General features: G+C 48.0%; 1 protein-coding gene across 7 annotated transcripts in view; it reads right to left on the bottom strand.

The window, feature by feature from the left end:
- Positions 1-21508, bottom strand: part of AGBL3 (AGBL carboxypeptidase 3) — an 873099-nt gene that overhangs the window by 178080 nt on the left and 673511 nt on the right. The window lies entirely within an intron of this gene.

Here is a 21508-nt window from a genome sequence, read left to right as displayed (position 1 = left end):
CTGTTGTAATAGAATTCTAGACAGGCAGGAACTGTGAGAGGCATCCCCGACAGGAGTCGGATGATCGGGGGAAGCGCAGGGAAGTCACTGTTTGGTATTAGGGGAGCTGCGGGTGTTATTACCCCTGCCTCAGCCCTTGTTGTTGGGTCCCCCTGTAACATCCTCTGGAAAAGGAGCCCTGGTTGGGACTTTTGTAGGATGAGGACGGGTGTTCTGTTGTATTTGTTTTGCAGTCTGCACTATAGAAGGAACTCAGAAAGGAGCCTCTGTTAGAAGGTCAATGTAGAGCTCCCATAGACTTGGCAGTCTCTGTGTCCTTTTTAGGTTTTGCTTGGCAATGCGTACGAAGTACGCATGCGCTAGCAAAATCTTATGTTTTGCTCTGTGGGGTCGGGTATCCGCCCCCTCCTCGCCCCCTCCTCCCATTGGCTAGCTCCATAAATGGAGGCTAGCCATTGGGAGCCGGATCTGTCCGTCAAGGCCGGACCAGATTCGGGGGCGTTCCTGACATTTTTTCCCTCTCCACCCACTTCGGATCGTCATCGCGGCGGTGGGTGTGTGTTATTTTTTTTTTTCGAGTCGCCATTTTTTCTTCATTTTACATGCGTCTGTTGTTGGAGTTAGTTCAACATTCGAGTTCCCACGAAGCGATCAGGGATCAGGTAAGGAGTATTTTGTTTAAAAATGTGTTTTCACTTTGTAAGTTTAGGTATTTTGTTGTGTCCCTGTTCCCGCCCCCTCCCGCTGTCCTTGTGTCCGTTCCGCCCCCCTCCCCGTGTGTCCGTTCCGCCCCCCTCCCCGTGTGCCCGATCCCGCCCCCCCTCCCCTTTCACTCTCCGTTGCTTGTTTTTTTTTAACTAAAATAGGCTTGCAACACGGACATATTCTCTTTTCAAAAACCGAAATGGTCATGCAGCAGCGATACCCCATGGTCAGACAGGATATAGGAGGTCCTTGTACACTTATGTGAAGCCACGCGGTCACTGCAGTAACTAACTAACTGACTGGTTTCTCCATGTTGCCTCTTGGTATATTCAGCAACTTCTGTGGTGGGCAGAAGCTGAGGGAAAGCGAGGATGACAAAGGCGGGGCACCCCCATGTGGTAATGGCCCTCTGGAAAAGCCACTGTGGCCCCTCAGTTAAGCAACAATACGACTGAAGTCTCAAACTAATGGCTGAAAGCGTATAGCTGGGCTACTTGTCAAGCCGCCTGAGATGTCATTCAAACTTTGGTGCTACGGAGGCAGAACAATGGAAACTCTTCTGGCTGGTTTTCATATAGGCAGTTGTCCTGTGAGGTAGGTAAGTGGAGCAGCTTGTGGCGCACACAGACCGTGTAAAGCGAATAGCACCGTTCCGTGGCGTGAGGTAGAGAAGATAACAAGACAACCTCAAGTGAGGTCAGTGCATGATAAGAGGCAGAGGTGGGAATGGACGAATTACGCAGAAGATAGAGCCGAGAAGCGCAGCAGTAGCACGCTGTGAGGTACAGCGGAAACACGGGTGCGAGTTATATGCAATAGTACTGTGGAGTGGGTAGAGGAAGCCTGTGATACACATGGGGCAGCGCTGAGAAGTAGGGGGGTAACACTGGAAGGATAGCGCTGAGAGGCAGGCAGGAGCAGCACAGTGAACAGAAGGGTCGTGTACAGGCCAGGGGCAGCACTCTGAGGTACCTAGGGAATAGCTGGGTGAGGTACAAGTACACTGTGCAGCGAGGTACACAGTGGTGTGTGACACACAGCCAATAGCATCTCTCTGGGGTCTGTGAGACCCGAGTATATTCCCATCTCTGTGTTCTTGTGTAAACTTCCATATAGCCTGGTCGCATCCCCCTTTGGGGCACTCCTCAGATGAATGAAGGTTGTAATTTTCAATTAATGTTTCAACACATTTTTTAATTTTCAAGCTATCTTTAACTTTGTCTCCAATGCATTTCGAGCACAAATTGCTCACAATTTTTTTTCCTGCAATGTATTCAGAAAGTCAGCGTATATTCTTTGTTATAGGAACTTCTCCCTGATTAAGAGCAATTTGTGCTCGAAATGCATTGGAGACAAAGTTAAAGATATCTTGAAAATTAAAAAATGTGTTGACTTCACTGCTTCGATCAAAATAAAAAATCCACATAAATGAATAAAATTCAAAAGAAAGAATCTAATGCAACTTTTTGTATGAACGTTTATTTCTGAAACATTAATTGAAGATTACAACCTTCATCTGATGAGTGTCCCAAAGGGGGGTGCGACCAGGCTATATGGAAGCACAAAAATATCATTGATTTCATAGACGTTTTAGGACATAAACGTCACCCCAGGGTGCACCCATTTAACTTAATAACATTTTTGGTTAACCATTCAAATTTTGTGAATATTGAGAAACCCAGGCTGTGCGCTAAATCCATCTGCTTTAGATACTTGTGTTAAACTTCCCATACAAACGAGCATGACGTCAAATAAAATGCGTCATGGTTATATGAATGTTACAGGCTTTGAGACAGTAGAGCTTCCGCGCCTTTCCTTCGATGATGCGCAGCATCAATTTAACGCGACAAATGTTTGGGGTTCCATGCCTCAATTCCACAGGAGTATATTTACACAGTAGCGTGTGAACGATGGAATCCCAGTCGAAAACGGCCCATCAATTTGTAGAGGTGGTTCCCAGTGCAGGTTAATTTTCAATTAGCTCAGGTGTTCACTCACCATGCCAACTGAATTATACATATGGAAGGGATATGAATAGATGTACTGGAAGGTCTACTGCATATACTAGTGAATACAGTCATCTCTATATACAGAAAAAAATGAGTTATATTTAGAGGGGTCGGAGTGGGACGCAGTGGGTGGATGGATGCATGATGGATGGATGTATGCATGGTGCATGGATGTATGGGTGGATGCATGGATGGGTTGTTGGTTGGATGGGTTGGTGGATTGCATAAATTGTTGAGGGATTGGCTGTATATATGCATCTATCCATCCACCCATCCATGCATCTATCCATACACCCATCTATACACCCATCCATGCATGCACCCATCCATGCATCCACCAACTCATCCATGCAAGCATTACAACAAGAGCACATAGCTCTCCTTCGTCTCTCCTCGCCCCCCCTTCCCTGAGCCCGCAGCTCTCCTTCGCCTCTCCTTGCCCCCCCCTTCCCTGAGCCCACAGCTCTCCTTCGTATCTCCTCGCCCCCCCTTCCCTGTGCCCTGCCCTGCTATTTTAAATGACAATGCCATTTATTTATGTTAAAAAAAACATAAATAAAAATAATGTCAAGAGCAATGCCAATAGCTCTAACTTTAACAAAGGCAAAACCATTGCATTGTAAATGCTTGTTTATCTTTTCGAAAGATGTGTCCACTGTAGGGCCAAAGAAGTGCTCCTGGTCAAAAGGTTGATTAAGGATGGTATTTTGTACCTCTTGTTTAAAACCAGATACCCTGAGCCATGCATGTCTGCGTAGCAAAACACTGGTATTTACTGCGCGGGACGGGGTGTCTGCTGCGTCGAGCGCCCATTTTATGGATGTAATAGTGATTAGTTTGCCTTCCTGTATAAGGTAATTGGCTTTGTCCTTAAATTGTTGAGGCACATGTTGAATGATCTTTTCTAGCTCATCATAGTGAGCCCTGTCATACCTTGCCAGAAGGGCTTTTGTGTTGGCTATTTTCCATGAGTTTGCAGCTTGAGACGCCATACGTTTGCCTAATGTGTCTATAATTTAGATTCTTTATCAGGAGGTGGTGTGTCACCTGACCCCTGAGAGTTTGCTCTTTTGCGTGCATTGGCTACAACCAGGGAATCTAAAGGACGTTGACCCTTGATGTATATGGGGTCAGTGGGAGCTGCCTTGTATTTCTTAACTATTCTGGGGTTAAGAACCCTAGCTCTAACTGGGTCTTTGAACAACCCAGGGGCGTGTCTAAGAAGACCTTTAAGCATTGGCACGACATGAGCAGATTTTTGTGGCTGGTCAAAGGTTTCTAGAAGAAAATCCTCTTCAACAGGTTCTAAGTGTAGTTTGACTCCATGGTATGTTGCGGCCCTGTTAATTAGTTGGGCAAAATCCACATTGTCGTCTGGCGGAGATGGTTTTGAGGGGTAGAAGTCCGGATCATTATTTAGATCAGGATCCGTATTATACTCAGGCCATGGGTCTGGTTCCTGTGGTGGATCATTAGGATCCTTACCCCCAGATGCATCGAGCATACATTTTGCGATTCCTTATTTGCGAAAAATAAGGAATCGCAAATAAGGAATCGCAAAATGCAATGCATCAAGAAATTGCTAAAAAAAATGGGATTTCTTAAAATTCCTTAATTGCAACTCGCAAATTGCGAGTCACAATTAATGAATACCTCCCCATTCATTCCTATGGGCCTAAAGGCCCATAGGAATGAATGGGAAGACAATCTCAATTTGCAAATTACAAATAGCGATTCACAAATTGAGATTGCGATTTCAAGGGTGCAGGGGTGTCCAAAGCACAGCCTGTTGCACCCCTGAAATTGATCTGTGCACATATGTTGTGCACACACATGCCCTTAGGGCATGTGTGTGCGCAACATGAAACTTTGAAAAATGGACTTTAGTGCATTTTTCAAAGTTTTGGCAAATTACCATGAAGTTGTACTTCATGGTAATTTGCGTGCCCTATTAGCGAAATCGCTGTTTTTTAAACTTTAATGCATTGCATTTAAGGAATCTCAATTTGAGATTCCTTAAATGCAAGTAATCGCAATTTAGCGAATTCTCATTTTGTGATTTTTGCATTTGGGATGATGCATCCCAAATGCAAAAATACCGGTCGCAAAGGGGCAGATTCTGAGCGGATTTTTGTTTGATGCATCTGGGTCTTAGTGTCTAATGGTACTATATCTTCATCTTCTTGCCCATCCCCATGTGCATCATCCCTATCCTCAGGTTGTGGAGAATGTGGTGGGGAAATGAGTAAATTAGGGTTAATTGGTAGAGGAGGTGAAGGTGGTGGTGAAGTACAGTTTTCTTTGGTGTGGAAGATTTCTCCTTGGAAACTGGTTTTGGCTGTTTAGTGACAGTGTCAAGTATGGAAGCTTTGCAAAAAAACGATGGATTTAGGACCAGATCTCTGTACTGGAGTGAATGTATGACATTGTTCTGCATTCTGTCCATCAACTGTTGTTTTTGCATTTGTCACCCCGAGTGGGATGGGTATGCTCAGACGTGAGTCCCATGCTCTCCACACCACTTGAGTCAAGCTATCCTGGCTGAAGACGGCTGATGGCCAGAAACCGGTCCTAGGATGCTTGATTCCGGTCCAGGAAAGACATGGCTTGGCAGTTCGGGCTGGACTGTTCCCATGAGGCACAGGGTCAAGGCTGATTTGCATATGGCCATGTCTGAACTGGGGTAGTGTGGAGTGCAAAAAAACGATGGATTTAGGCCCAGATCTCTGTACTGGGGTGAATGTATGACATTGTTCTGCATTCTGTCCATCAACTGTTGTTTTTGCATTTGTCACCCCAAGTGGGATGGATATGCTCAAACGTGAGTCCCATGCTCTCCATACCACTGGAGTCAAGCTATCCTGGCTGAAGACGGCTGATAGCCAGAAACCGGTCCTAGGATGCTTGATTCCGGTCCAGGAAAGACATGGCTTGGCAGTTTGGGCTGGACTGTTCTCATGTGGCACAGGGTCAAGGCTGATTTGCATATGGCCATGTCTGAACTGGGGTGGTGTGGAGTGCAAAGAAACGATGGATTTAGGCCCAGATCTCTGTACTGGGGTGAATGTATGACATTGTTCTGCATTCTGTCCATCAACTGTTGTTTTTGCATTCGTCACCCTGAGTGGGATGGGTATGCTCAGACGTGAGTCCCATGCTCTCCACACCACTGGAGTCAAGCTATCCTGGCTGAAGATGGCTGATAGCCAGAAACCGGTCCTAGGATGCTTGATTCCGGTCCAGCAGAGACATGGGTTGGCAGTTCGGGCTGGACTGTTGCCATGAGGCACAGGGTCAAGGCTGATTTGCATATGGCCATGTCTGATCTGGGGTGGCGTGGAGTGCAAAAACGATGGATTTAGGCCCAGATCTCTGTACTGGGGTGAATGTATGACATTGTTCTGCATTCTGTCCATCAACTGTTGTTTTTGCATTTGTCACCCCGAGTGGGATGGGTATGCTCAGACGTGAGTCCCATGCTCTCCAAACCACAGGAGTCAAGCTATCCTGGCTGAATTTGGCTGATAGCCAGAAACCGGTCCCAGGATGCTTGATTCCGGTCCAGGAAAGACATGGTGGACTGTTCCCATGAGGCACAGGGTCAAGGCTGATTTGCATATGGCCATGTCTGAACTGGGGTGGTGTGGAGTGAAAAAACGATGGATTTAGGCCCAGATCTCTGTACTGGGGTGAATGTATGACATTGTTCTGCAATTTGTCTGGGGCTACAGGTACCCAGGAATAAAGCTCTAGTGGACCATTGTTTTGACAATATTTGAGGTGTTTTTAACAAGCAGAGGGAGTCATAATACATACATGTGTTATTCTCAGGGTATTTATTGTTTGTAGGTTTCATTTTAAGGAATTACTAGCTACATATCTAAATACAGAGACTTGGTTACATTGAGATAGAAATCAGGTAGATGCAGTCCCAATAGCAGTTTAGTTCTCTATATTACAAGACACTTAAGACGTCTCTTTGCCATGCCAGAATTTATCACATTCCGCAGGCCTTACTGATTAGCCACGTCATGAGGCAGGACTGCTGGAGTCGTGTGGCACTGTTTCCTATCTTATTCCATTCTCCTTTTCCTACCTTTACCACTGACATTCATATTTCCATGAATGTGGTCACAGGTGGAAGAGGTAAGAAGTAGTAAAGAGCATAGCTCCCAGTGGTCGCCTTTGAGTGTAATAGTTTACCTGATGGATTTGATATAGGCTATCTTCATGAAATAACCAGACATGTGCCCATATGCCATGCACTGAGGTGTCAACTAATAGAAGTTCATTAATTCAGCATGTATGGTAGGAGTTGAAAGTAGAGTGCTCTTGAGTAAGCTCGGTAGTGACAAACGGAGTGGCTTGCATGTAACTAAAGTACTGCATAATAGCCAAAGATCCATAAGCTAAGGCATTTGCTCAGTAGGCTTGTGTGGTCAGATAACTAAATGCTTTGTTGGACTTCAGAAGAGATGCTCAATATCAATTTATGTGAGAAATATACCAAGACAATGAAAAATGCTGATGTTATCCAGAAGTTTATCATCACTGATGGATAACAGTCTTTGCGGCTTTTTGTTTGCCTCATGTCAATCATTTTAGTTATTGAACCCTGTAGGAGGCTGGCTCTGTATATTCTATACCAAAATGAGGTATAGTGTGCTCAGAGTCCAGTGGAACCCCAAAAGTAGGAGGTAAAAGTAGATAGCACCTTACTCTCTATTTGTGGGAGTGTGGGCGAGCAGTAAAGCTTTATCAGAGGGTATTATTAAGCATTTGTTGTACACACTCAGGCAAGAAATGATGTCACACACACTGTTTAAAAAATATTATTTAGTTATTTTATATTTAGTCAGTCCTCCCAGGGGTTCTGGAGGTCGCTGGCTGCAGGACAAGGCCAGCAGGCTGGGGCCGAGTTAGTTCTTCTCTGCAGTCTCCTCTGCTAGGCGTCTTCTTTCGTTCTTCTTCTTCTTAGGTTGCCGGAATCTGTCTTCTTGGTTCAGAGCGGCTACCTAAATACTGTATTTAGGGGTAATTTTAGGGGTCTCAAGGTCAGTATCCAATGGGCTTCTCACCTTGGAGTGACTACACCCTTGTTTTACTCACCCACGTGGGGGAGTGGGCACACTACCTAATTCTGATTGGAAAGTGCCTGCCATCTGAAAGATGTTGGGCACTGAAGAGTGGGCTTCACTGTGCCTCCCCCACCTGAGGAGTGGGGTTGGCCGAGGTGGGCACACCTTCTGAGCTGTTCTAATTTTTCCCGCCTGTCTTCCTGCCAAAAAGGAGGGGAGACAGGAAGCTTGGGGGTTGCGTTACAAATGCGGCAAAGCCTTTGAAGCTCCCCTGCCACGGATGGTTCTTCCTGACCTGGGGGGGGGTGTGAACACCTCTGCCCAGGAAAGGCTTTGTTTCTGGGCTCAGGGAGTGAAGGCTTCCACCCCAGGGGTGGCAGGCTGGTGTTTACCAGTCAGGGAACCCATCAGAGGATCGTCGTTTTTCAGGGACCTCTCTAAGATACTCTCTGCATGCATTGTGTAATAAATCCCACACTGTCATCAGTGCAGGTTTATTATGCTGAGAAGTTTGATACCAAACTTCGCAGAATTCAGTAAAGCCATTTTGTTGCTGTGGAGTTCATAATGACAAACTCTCAGACCATATCCTTTTTTATGGCTTTACTGCACTTACAATGTCTAAAAATGGACTTAGACACTGTAAAGGTACAGAGTTAATGCAACTGTACCCTCACCAGGGGTATCCTGCACCCAGCTAGAGGGGTGTCTTATCTATACCATAGGCAGTGGGTTGCATGTGTGCCATGTCGACACTTCCACTTTTCTCTGCACCAAAACACGCAACTTGCAATGGCAGTGTGAGTGTGTTAAGGTACAGGACCTCTAAGGGTGGCACAATATGTGCTGCAGCCTTCAGAGGCCTTCCCTGGTCACAGTGCCCTTGGTCCTTGGTACCCATGGTACCTTTTATAAGGGATTTGCATGTGGCCAGAGAGGTGCCAATTGGGGGTACAACGGTTCACAGGGGGAAAGAACACAGGCCCAGGGAACATGATTGGCAGGGACCAGGGCACACAAGTCAAAGTGCATCAAGAATCTAGCAAAAAGGGGGTGGGGGCACTGCAAAAGAAACCCAGCTACCTACAAACCCCATCTAGCAGTCTGAATAATTATTTTCTAACCTTCCTCTCCAACTATCTTTTCAGATGTCAAAGACGCCATTGCATGACAACAAGCCTTCTTTCTGATCTACAGTGCCCACTATCCACTGTATTCTCTGCCTACCTTTAAAAAAGCTTCAATTCTGGAGTCCAAAAAGGTATCATTGACATGGAAAATCTCCTTTCACTGCAATCCAATTGTATACCACAGTGAACCAAATAAACCTGAAATCTGGGCCAAATACATCTAGGACATCCATATGTAAACCTGAAGAAAAAAAGTCAGGCCTGGGGTAAGGCAAATTTCAGGTACAACTAGGTATCATCAACACAGAGATGAAATACAATGTTATAGTCTAAAGAGGGAGCTGAGTGGTTCCATAAAAAGGTTGACGAGTATTGGGGAGTGAATCAACCTATTTGTACTCCTTGGAGGAGGGAAGGCTTGAGAAGAAGTTTGCCACTTTTATTTGTTTGGAGCAAATGGTCAGATAGAATTCCATCCCCTCAGAATGAGCTTCTTATTTCCACCTATTTTAGCAAAGTCTTTAAAAGTGAGGCACGTTTGATTTTGCCAAATGCTGCTGACTGGTCAAGAAGAATCAAAACACGATTAGCCTTTATCAAGAATGCACAGCATGTCATCCCTGTCTTTTTGCTGTGGCCAGGTGAAATCCAACTGGATTTTTACATTTCCAACAGAGGTGCAATCAAAGGTCATCGACCTTCCTTTCATTGGTCAACATTTGTTTGGAACAGAAAACATGGAGGTGGCAATAAAGATGCAGCACACACGCCCATATGCATGTACTGTGAAAACAAGAGGTGTGCTGTTCCTATAGAGAGTGAAAGAGAGTGGTCCTAACCAAGGGGGCACACGTGGGAAAAACTCCTATAAGGAGAACTAGTCCTCACACATCCCGAGGAATGTCATGATTCACCATCAGGCAGCTCCTCATTGGGCCGGCGCTTCAATGCCCAAGAGGCCCCGCAGGGAGTTCTGTGCTGTGGATCTTTTACCTGTGATCTTGGCCGATGATGAAGCGGGTGTCTGTGGTATGTGAGGTGTATATACAAAAGTGAGTAGAGTGTGGGGAGAACGTGAGTTAAAAATAACTATTAGAACCAGCTAAACTAATTAACTTTAATTAGCGGGTTCCATGTCCTGATTAAAAAAAACTTTTATATTTGCAAGAGCAGGATATAACAATCTTATCAGGATGTGGGTCTAAATGTTTCATGCCCTTTAGCGTCCCTCCGATCGTGGCACTTCTTCCGGACCAATTAACCCTACTATATACTCACTGAGGAGTAGTTCATATCTGTATGCAGAAATAAATAACCACATCTTCTCCAAATTACACCAGCCGAAACGGTGTCTTAGGGGTGTGGACCCGAAAGTAGCTGGAGGAAAATGTTAAACACTACGGGGTCCGGGATGCTCAATGGCGTCGCGCCCGACTTAGTTGTCAGTGTGCTCAAATAGCAACCGACCTACCCTCTGGGCTATTTATTTGGATACAATGTAGACGAATTAAAACTGCTATTGACACAGCCAAAACATTGGCAATTTTACAAAAAAGACAAACATATTTTTATTACAAAAACATCAGTATGGACAGAGGTCATTTCATTAGGGGATTTCAACCACTTTCCATGCCTCGAGGCAGAGATATAACCAGAACACAAACCCAAGTAATGGAAGTAGACAAGTGAGGAGCAAATGTTAAAGGATGAGTAGTGGCCCGTCAAATAACCAGGGCCATGACATAGGTTTACGAGTCTGGCTCGCAGAACAAGACAACCTCCCTCAATGTCAATGTGGGAGAAACAATTTAGTGCATTTTTCCTGCATGACGAAATAAAAGCATTAGATCCAGGGGTATTGAACATTATTTATTTATTTAATGTTTTCTATAGCGCGAACATGACCCAGTGTAGGGTATCAGAGCGCTTTACAGTAGCGTTTCATCAAAATGAGTACATTAGTGGAAAACCCAGAACATAAGAGGACAAAACCAGTCATTACAGTTTCACACTTCAGTATAGCATATCAACATATATACAGTCAATATTTGAATGACCAAGGCAACAATACTCGAAATGGACACACAATAGAATTTACATCTATGGCACCAAGAACGCCTTTAGTCAAGAAGCACCACCACCTGGAGGCACTGACACAGTAAATAAGAAAACTATTGCTCAAATATGCCAGGGAACCAGTACCAGAAAACAAAGACATGTTTTTGATTTTTAATTAAGATTTTTCCGTACCCTCTAAAAGAATGGGGCATTAAAAAAGTTTGAAAAAACGCAAACCTTCAAATTATTATCCTCGCTGGATGTACTGCACTCAATAAACAATTGTATTGTATCAACATAGCTTAAATATTCATATTTCCTTCAACTGATGCTTTAAAAGCACCTGAGATACCGCCGCTTCATGGTAGATGGAACACACTACCAGTTAGAATCAGTCCCATTTGGCCGAAAACCAGTGCGCAGACTTAATGAAAAATGCATGGTTCTAGTAGTGGTTTACTTTTGTTGGCAAGGTATAAGTATATATCCTTACCTCGATAGCTGGCTTATCAAGATACCATCACCACAACAAACAATTACTGTACTATACCATACATAGGAACTAATAAAGGAATTGGGTCTCACAAAAACACTGACAAGTGCATCTTAGTGCCACCTCGGAACATTTAGTTCTTGGGGCAAATAGATCCACAAATCAACCGAAAGAGTAGCCATGACAAGAAAGTATCGGCAAGCTATTCTACGTGATTGAGAATATGAGCTGTAAAAAGGTGGCTACAAGTAAGGAAACAAAGTATTGTCAGGGATACTTCCTTCCTGCATTCCACTCATGCCGCAGTGGGGATAGAGAACGAGACACCTTTCAGGAAGGTTAGGAGCTGCTGAAAAAAGAAATATATGCTGACCAGCACCTATACGACAACAAACCACTCTTTCTTCTAATTACAGATGCCTGGATGGAGGGCTTGCATGCACCCATGATGGATAAGACAGTAAGAAGTATTTGGTCATTACAAGACCAAAACCTACAAATAAACCGCCTGCAATTGAGGGCAGTCTGGCTAGTATTGAAAGTGCTCCTCTCTCTGATAAGACAAAACTATGTCAGAATACAAACCGAAAACATTTTGCTATATAAGGAAGCAAGGAGGCACGAGATCCACACAACTATTCCAGGAAGCTCGCCTACTGTGGCACTAGGTCTTGAAACATCAACCCAACAGTAGAACATGTTTGGATTTACAGAATAAGACAGCAAATGCACTTACTAGAAAATATGGAAATGGGAAATGTTGGAACTGGGGTAGCCTGGCCTAGGGCAAGACATACATTTCAGAGGCACAGTGTTAAGGTTGCAGACCACCCAAGAATAAAACCACGCAATAGCACACAAAAGAAAACACTACACCGAAAATGTAGGAAAATACGTACTGCTTTATAAAAATAATATACTCTTTGTCCTTAAAATATATAGCTTAGAACATTTCAGGTCACTTTAGTATCAGCAATTATATCACTAAAACTGCTAAGCGAATAATCAATTAACTTCGTCAGTACTCTTACACTTATTACTCTAGGAATCACAGTTCAGTACTTTATAATCAATCAGGTGAAATATTAATCCGCTAGAACCTTAAGAGAGAAAACTACAACTCAATATAAGTACATGCAGATTTCCTTTTTGAGATGAAAGTGCAAAACTTCTTAATCAGGAAATTAATACAGTCTTTGACAAGGTGCTAGCTTAAATCATCAACTTTACATTACTAGCGTTTCTAGCATTTAATTAGGCCTAGTTTCTAAATAGTGCCTAAAACTTTACAACTGGTCTCAATAATAGCAATAATACTTTTTAAACTGCTATGCAAGTCATTAATTAATTCCAATAGTTAAACATGCACCATGACCATGGCTGATTGGTAACCCTTCCAATTTCTTAGGCCAGATTAGCTGTACATCGCTCTTTATTTGGCTTCTCAGCAATTCTACTCCACCAGAGGGGGGAAGAAGCAAGCTGTCGCCAACTGTTGAGTACCAGGGGTCTTGAAGACCTTTGTATTCTTTGCACCCCCCAGATGACCAGGCCTTTTGAAGTCAGTTAGTTAGTTTTTAACAGCTAGGCCACTTGTTTCTTAGGCCCTCCTCCCTCAGTTCTGCATCGAGTGGGGGAGGAAACCAAACGACTAGGAGACCTTACCGGAACTCTCTCAGCACTCCCTCGCTCTTCCCGGCTTACTTGTTTAGACGGCCGGCAGGCAGTTCCTCCGCTCACCCCCTCAGCACTCAGTCGCTTTACCTCTGGGGATCGGCCTCCTCGCTCCCACGCAGAAGAGCGGAGGCCCTCTCAGCTACAACTCGGGCCGCAGTAACGGTGATTCCGCCACACAAGCGGCGGCTCCTCACCACGAAGGATCGGTCCCACGGCGCGTCGATCAGTCTGCCATCACTCGACGATCAAGAGACGTTCCACCGGCGCCTCTCCTCAGGGCAGACACTCCCTCGCCGGGCATGCGCGGAAGCGCTCGCTCTTGTCCCGCCTCTCCCGGCGGCCGCTCCCAGGAAGGACACTACTCTCCTGGGCCTGCTCGGTCCTAGGCCCCTCCTGTGGGGATGGTGATCGCAACAGCGGGCATGCGCGAAGGCGCTTCCAAGAAGTGTCTCGCCCTCCCCTTTCTAAGGGAGACAGTACTCTTCAGGCAATGCGCCAGCAACGCGGAAGGCGCTCCGGGGTCCCGTCCACAGAGAGAAGCCTCTCAGGCTCAGTGGATCCCGGGGCAGGCGCTGTCACAGAAAACGATCAGCTCCTCAGGGGTCCCGCTCACAGTGGGGTCGGCGCTGCCTCCAGAAACCGGCCAGCTGCACGAACAACCAGGACTTCCCAGGAAACCAGGGGACAAGCCTTCCTCAGCACCCAGGAAGGTAGGAGATCAGTGCCAGTTCGTTTCCTTTACCTCAGCGCCCACTCTGCCAAGTCCTTTTAGTACTCAAGTTGAGATGGGGGTTGGGGTCCAGGGAAGAGGGCTATTCTTCCTGAGTCTCTTTCTGCTGGGCAGAGGACTGCGCACCGCAGCACTGCAGTCTCCTTCTCCTTGGACTTCCCCTGTATGGTTTGGACAAGGGGCAAGCTAGGCGCCCAGGGTCTCCAGTAACCCTTCACAGCGGGGTCAGGACAAGTAACCAAGAGGGGAGTAGTGGGTTGGACCAATAAGGCAGCTTCCCAGTCCAGGAGGTCAACCCTAAGTCTAACCTCTTCCCACCCTCAGCTACCACCTGTCCTCCAGCTGACTTCCACAGGTAGACAAAATGGCTGCCCCGCATTCCGCCTTTTATAGGCTGCCCTTCAATGGTCCAGCATGGACCAGAAGGTTCTGGAATGCCCTATGTTAGGCTATGGCCAAGTTCTGAGTGTGACAGTTGGGGCAGTTGGTGGCCACCATTTTAGGTGGTGCCAACTTTCCTGTCAGAACAGGCCCCTGGGCCTGAGGTAAAAGATTATGGGGGAAAGAAAGAACACCTATCCCCTTGACCAACACCTAAAAAAAGTAGTAGACACAAAAATATCAAGGGAGTGAGGGGCAAAAAGGGGACAAAATAAATAATAATGAGGAGGGACTGCGCAAAAAATCCAGACAGGTCTAACACGCGTCCCCCCCAGCTGAAAGTGGGGAGAACTACCCAACCCCTTGGGAGTCCTCTTCACTAAGGCGGAAATACCTGGAGAGACCGTCTGCATTGGCGTGGTCCACTCCAGGCCGATGTTCCACCCGGAAGTCCATTCCCTGTAGGGAGATGGACCACCTCAACAGCTTGGGATTTTCCCCCTTCATTTGCATCAGCCAACGAAGGGGGCGGTGGTCAGTCTGAACCAGGAAGTGCGAGCCAAAGAGGTATGGCCGCAGCTTCTTCAGAGCCCACACCACCGCAAAAGCTTCCCTCTCAATTGCACTCCACTTCTGTTCCCGGGGAAGCAGTCTCCTGGATAAGAAGACTACAGGCTGATCCAGGCCCTCTTCATTTAGTTGCGATAACACTGCCCCAATGCCATGTTCGGATGCATCTGTTTGAACAATGAACTCCTTGGAGAAATCGGGAGCCTTCAGGACCGGTGCTTCGCACATTGCCTGCTTCAACTTTTCAAAGGCTTGCTGACAAGCCTTTGTCCAAACTACCCGTCGAGGTTGTTTCCTAGAGGTGAGCTCTGTGAGGGGCGCTACAATAGTGCCATACCCCTTCACAAAGCGACGGTAGTAACCTGTGAGGCCCAGGAAAGCTCGGACCTCGGTCTGTGTCTTGGGGGGTTCCCAGGCCATGATTGCCTCAATCTTCGCCTGCAGGGGCTGCACTGACCCCCTACCCACCAAGTGTCCAAGGTACACAACCGATCCCTGCCCAATCTGGCATTTGCTGGCTTTGATGGTCAATCCAGCTTGTTTCAGCGCCTAGAGAACTGCTTGCAAATGTTGCAAGTGGTCCTCCCAACTGCTACTGAAGACAGCAATGTCATCCAGGTAAGCAGCCGAGAAACCCTCCATTCCAGAGAGGACCTGGTTCACCAGTCGCTGAAATGTGGCAGGAGCGTTCTTGAGACCAAAGGGCATCACACAGAACTGGAAGTGTCCCTCGGGCGTGGAAAAGGCTGACCTTTCCCTTGCTCCATCTGTCAAGGAGATCTGCCAGTACCCTGAAGTGAGGTCAAAGGTACTGAGGTATTGGGCAGCTCCTAGCCGGTCAATTAACTCATCCGCCCTGGGGATGGGATGAGCATCAGTTTTGGTAACTGAGTTCAGTCCTCGGTAATCCACACAGAACCTCAGTTCGGGTGTGGTGCCCAGTGGGGCGGCTTTTGGGACTAGCACCACCGGACTGGACCAAGGGCTGCTGGACGGTTCTATCACTCCTAGCTCCAACATCTTGGCAACTTCGCCATGGATGCTAGCCTTCACCTTGTCCGACAGCCTATAGGTCTTGGATTTCACTGGGGGGCTGTCTCCTGTGTCCACATCATGGGTACACAGGGGGGTTCTTCCTGGGACAAGGGAAAGCAGTGAAGAGTACTGCCCCAATACCTGTCGGCAGTCCTCTCGTTGCTCAGGAGTGAGAGACGGGGAGAGAATCACTCCCTCCACCGACCCATCCTTCTCTTGACATGAAAAGAGGTCTGGGAGAGGCTCGCTTTCTGCTTCCTCAGCACCATCAGTCACCATCATCAGGATGACCTCTGGCCTCTCATGGTGGGGTTTGAGGCGATTGGCATGCAGCACCCGTAGGGGCTGCCGCGGGGTCTTAAGATCCACCAAGTAAGTGGCCTTACCCTTTTTCTCCAACACCTCAAATGGACCTGTCCAACGATCCTGAAGGGCACTTAGCTCTCCAGGTTCCATCACCCAAACTTTCTGGCCAGGCTCCAACTCCACCGGGTGAGCATTTTGGTCGTACCATTCCTTCATGACTGCCTGACTGGCCTCCAAGTTGTCAGCAGCCTGCTTCCACAACTTGGCCATCTGGCTTCTGAAGGCCAACATGTAGCTCACCACATCCTGGGGAGGTCTTCTGGGAGACTTCTCCCATCCTTCCTTCACCAGGCTGAGAGGCCCACGCACAGGGTGCCCATACAACAATTCGAAAGGGCTGAAGCCCACTCCTTTCTGCGGCACCTCTCGGTAGGAGAACAGCAAGCAAGGTAGGAGGACGTCCCACTTCCTCCGTAAGCTCTCTGGCAGACTTCTTATCATGCCCTTCAGGGTCTTATTAAATCTCTCAACCAGTCCATTGGACTGGGGGTGATAAGGAGTGGTGAACCGGTAGGTCACCCCACACTCATTCCACATGGTCCGCATGTAAGCGGACAGGAAGTTAGTCCCCCTGTCAGACACAACCTCCTTCGGGAATCCTACCCTAGTAAAGATTCCCATCAGGGCCCTAGCCACCACAGGTGCAGTAACAGTCCTCAGAGGAATGGCCTCTGGGTACCGTGTGGCATGATCCACCAGAACCAGGATAAACCTGTGACCAGCTGTTGTTGGTGGATCCAATGGCCCTACAATGTCGATGCCCACCCTTTCAAAGGGGGTGCTAACGACAGGAAGTGGTTCCAGGGGAGCCTTTAGCTTCACCCCTGTCTTCCCACTGGCCTGGCAGGATACACATGTCCTACAGTATGTGTTGGACGCCGCTTTCATCTGAGGCCAGTAAAAGTGGAGGACAAGCCGTGCAAAGGTCTTGTCCTGGCCTAAGTGTCCTGCCAGTGGTATCGCATGAGCCAATTCCAGCAGAAAGGCTCGGTATTGCTGCGGGACCACCAAGGCCCTTGATGAGCCAGGTAGAGGTACCTTGGGTTCACTGTAGAGGAGGCCATCCTCCCAGTAAATATGGTGGTGTCCCGTAGCATCACCTGCTGCCTGGGCTTCAGCCTGACGCCTCAGTCCCTCAAGGGTGGGGCACTCCCTCTGCCCCTTACAGAATTCCTCCCTGGTAGGACCTCCCTCCACATGCCATTCAGCAGGGATGGGTAAATCCTCCAGAGAGTCTATTCCCCCCTCCACGGACTCCTGGCCTACCACTGCAGGTGGCTGATCTGTCACATGGGGCGTGGAAGCCGAAGCAGGCTGTCCCTGTCTCCGTTTCTGTCCCTTTTTGGCAGCGGGTTGGGCCATTGTTCCAGGCTCCAACCCAGGCGAACTCCCTCTCCGGGCAGTCGCAGACCGTGTGCTTACACAGGCCCAGTCAGGTGTACCCAGCATCGCAGAATGCGTCCGGTATTCCACCTCTCTCCAAGTGTTGTGCTCCATGTCATTCCCCAACAGACAATCAACTGGCACGGCAGGGCTTACGGCAACTCGAAGTGAACCTGCAACCCCTTCCCACTCAAAGGGAACCTCAGCCACTGGATAGTGGCCCATTCTGCCGTCAGCCATCGCGGCGGGGTGGAGTACATTAGGAACAACCTGCTCTGGAGACACCAGTTGACTCCTCACCATAGTCATACTGGCTCCTGTATCTCTCAGAGCCTCCCCTCTTTGGCCATTGATGGTAACCCATTGCCCATACTTTGTAGTATTTGGGGGCACCTGGATCTTTGGCACCATCTCCCGCTCTCCCAGGGACACTAAGGTGACACCCGCCCACTCACCCCCCTTATCTAAGGGCAACTCCTCCCCGAGCGCTACACTAGCTACTCCCGGTGACTTTCCTCCGGTGGGAGGGGGTGGTCTCTTTGGGCATCTGACATCTCCCTTATAATGTCCAACACCACCGCATTCAAAACAGTGGAGAACCCTTGGCTGCTGGCTTTGGCCAGGATTAGGGTTTCTGGGCGGGTTTGCCCTAGGGGTGAAACCTGCTCCCTTACCTTGGAAATTATTTTGGGGACCTTTGGAGAACTCCTTCTTTTAATCTCCTCCCTCTTTCTTCTGGGGGGCGCCCTGTCCGGCTTTTTGAGAATCCCCTCCAGTCCCCTTGGAGGACACCCGGGTACTTGCCCAAGTGTCCGCCTCCTCTGCAAGCTTCCGGGGATCGGTCAGCTTGCTGTCCACCAGGTGTTGGCGCAACTCGGGAAAACATTTCTCGAGGAGGTGTTCTTTCAAAAATAGATTGTACAGCCCCTCATAGTCTTTTACCTCGCTGCCCTTGACCCAACCCTCCAAAGCTTTCTTGGCGTAGTCTAAAAAGTCTACCCAATTCTGGTTACTCATTTTGTGACTTCCCCTGAATTTCTGTCTGTACTTTTCAGGGGTAAGTCCAAACTTTTTCACCAGTGCCACCTTCATGGCAGGGTAGTGGGTTTGCTCATCCTGCTCCAGAGCCAACAAAGTGTCTCTGCCAGCAGGTGGCATGTATTTGTACAGCCCACCTCCCCAGTGAGTTTCTAGGATCCCGTGAGCCCTTAAAGAAACTTCGTAGGCGGCCAACCATTTGGCAATGTCATCACCTGGGGTGTAACTAGCGATGACATCTTTAGGTAAATAGGGTCTGGATTCTCTGGTGTCCCCTTTCTTTTCGCTGCCACCATTGTCTGGATTGGGAGACCTACGGATGAGAGCTTGTAAGTCCATCTCCTTGATGGTTCGCTCATGAGCTAACCTCCTTTCCTCCCTTTCCATATCCATCCTAGCTAATTCTAGCTTCATCCTCCTCTCCTCCCTCCTATCTTCTAGCTCGGCTTCAGTTAAACCCTTCTCCGAGACGCTGCTGCCCACCCTGGGAGGTGTCCTGGAACCTGTCAGTAGATTTCCCCCCTCCGCTTGGTACAGCATTGCAGTCTCAACGACAGTGTCCCTGTCACTCCCCTCTGATACTGGTACCTCCCCGGAATGAGCCTCCACCCATGCCCGTATGCTTGTCAGCAGCTCGCCTTTCTTGGCACCCTTTTTAAAAAACACACTTTGCTGCTGACACCAGTCCTTTAGTTGGGTCACAGTATAGTTATCCAGCTCTTCCACATTTATCTCCATTTTTACTAGAGTATAAACTTTTCACACAGGAGGCAACCGAGAGTGTCCTAGGGTCAACCTCCACCCACCACCAGAAATAAATTTAGAAAAACAAAATTTAAATTAGGAGGGCCGCAAGGAGAAAACTCCTGGTGTAGGTTAGTGTATTGCGTTGAATTACTAGTGCGTAGCTGCAACCAAGTCAGTCATCCCACCGCTAGGCACCAAATGTTGGAACTGGGGTAGCCTGGCCTAGGGCAAGACATACATTTCAGAGGTACAGTGTTAAGGTTGCAGACCACCCAAGAATAAAACCACGCAATAGCACACAAAAGAAAACACTACACCGAAAATGTAGGAAAATACGTACTGCTTTATAAAAATAATATACTCTTTGTCCTTAAAATATATAGCTTAGAACATTTCAGGTCACTTTAGTATCAGCAATTATATCACTAAAACTGCTAAGCGAATAATCAATTAACTTCGTCAGTACTCTTACACTTATTACTCTAGGAATCACAGTTCAGTACTTTATAATCAATCAGGTGAAATATTAATCCGCTAGAACCTTAAGAGAGAAAACTACAACTCAATATAAGTACATGCAGATTTCCTTTTTGAGATGAAAGTGCAAAACTTCTTAATCAGGAAATTAATACAGTCTTTGACAAGGTGCTAGCTTAAATCATCAACTTTACATTACTAGCGTTTCTAGCATTTAATTAGGCCTAGTTTCTAAATAGTGCCTAAAACTTTACAACTGGTCTCAATAATAGCAATAATACTTTTTAAACTGCTATGCAAGTCATTAATTAATTCCAATAGTTAAACATGCACCATGACCATGGCTGATTGGTAACCCTTCCAATTTCTTAGGCCAGATTAGCTGTACATCGCTCTTTATTTGGCTTCTCAGCAATTCTACTCCACCAGAGGGGGGAAGAAGCAAGCTGTCGCCAACTGTTGAGTACCAGGGGTCTTGAAGACCTTTGTATTCTTTGCACCCCCCAGATGACCAGGCCTTTTGAAGTCAGTTAGTTAGTTTTTAACAGCTAGGCCACTTGTTTCTTAGGCCCTCCTCCCTCAGTTCTGCATCGAGTGGGGGAGGTAACCAAACGACTAGGAGACCTTACCGGAACTCTCTCAGCACTCCCTCGCTCTTCCCGGCTTACTTGTTTAGACGGCCGGCAGGCAGTTCCTCCGCTCACCCCCTCAGCACTCAGTCGCTTTACTTCTGGGGATCGGCCTCCTCGCTCCCACGCAGAAGAGCGGAGGCCCTCTCAGCTACAACTCGGGCCGCAGTAACGGTGATTCCGCCACACAAGCGGCGGCTCCTCACCACGAAGGATCGGTCCCACGGCGCGTCGATCAGTCTGCCATCACTCGACGATCAAGAGACGTTCCACCGGCGCCTCTCCTCAGGGCAGACACTCCCTCGCCGGGCATGCGCGGAAGCGCTCGCTCTTGTCCCGCCTCTCCCGGCGGCCGCTCCCAGGAAGGACACTACTCTCCTGGGCCTGCTCGGTCCTAGGCCCCTCCTGTGGGGATGGTGATCGCAACAGCGGGCATGCGCGAAGGCGCTTCCAAGAAGTGTCTCGCCCTCCCCTTTCTAAGGGAGACAGTACTCTTCAGGCAATGCGCCAGCAACGCGGAAGGCGCTCCGGGGTCCCGTCCACAGAGAGAAGCCTCTCAGGCTCAGTGGATCCCGGGGCAGGCGCTGTCACAGAAAACGATCAGCTCCTCAGGGGTCCCGCTCACAGTGGGGTCGGCGCTGCCTCCAGAAACCGGCCAGCTGCACGAACAACCAGGACTTCCCAGGAAACCAGGGGACAAGCCTTCCTCAGCACCCAGGAAGGTAGGAGATCAGTGCCAGTTCGTTTCCTTTACCTCAGCGCCCACTCTGCCAAGTCCTTTTAGTACTCAAGTTGAGATGGGGGTTGGGGTCCAGGGAAGAGGGCTATTCTTCCTGAGTCTCTTTCTGCTGGGCAGAGGACTGCGCACCGCAGCACTGCAGTCTCCTTCTCCTTGGACTTCCCCTGTATGGTTTGGACAAGGGGCAAGCTAGGCGCCCAGGGTCTCCAGTAACCCTTCACAGCGGGGTCAGGACAAGTAACCAAGAGGGGAGTAGTGGGTTG

Source organism: Lissotriton helveticus, chromosome 1_1 (genome assembly GCF_964261635.1).
Source record: "Lissotriton helveticus chromosome 1_1, aLisHel1.1, whole genome shotgun sequence".
Taxonomy (NCBI): domain Eukaryota; kingdom Metazoa; phylum Chordata; class Amphibia; order Caudata; family Salamandridae; genus Lissotriton; species Lissotriton helveticus.
This window is presented reverse-complemented; position numbering and strand designations above follow the sequence as displayed.